This window comes from Panulirus ornatus, chromosome 19 (genome assembly GCF_036320965.1).
Source record: "Panulirus ornatus isolate Po-2019 chromosome 19, ASM3632096v1, whole genome shotgun sequence".
Taxonomy (NCBI): Eukaryota; Metazoa; Arthropoda; class Malacostraca; order Decapoda; family Palinuridae; genus Panulirus; species Panulirus ornatus.
In genome coordinates, this window is record NC_092242.1 from 30,436,013 (window position 1) to 30,436,353 (window position 341).

A 341-nucleotide genomic window follows, 5' to 3' on the forward strand; every position below is an offset into this window, starting at 1 on the left:
TATATAATTAGATCCTAAGTCTAATGCATAAATTCTGCCAAAGTAATATTCTACATTTAAAAAAATTATTTCAACTCTTAAATTCTTTCGTACTAAAAGAGCTATATTTTCCATAGGAGATAGAAACCGACCTGGCTTACGCCGGTCTGAACTCAAATCATGTAAAGATTTAAAGGTCAAAAAGACCTCCTCTAATAGCCCCTACGCCATCAAGGATCTTTAATTCAACATCGAGGTCGCAAACCATTTTTTCGATATGAACTCTCAAAAAAGATTACGCTGTTATCCCTGAAGTAACTTAGTCTGATTTCTCCAAAAGAGGATCAATGTAATTCTCATAA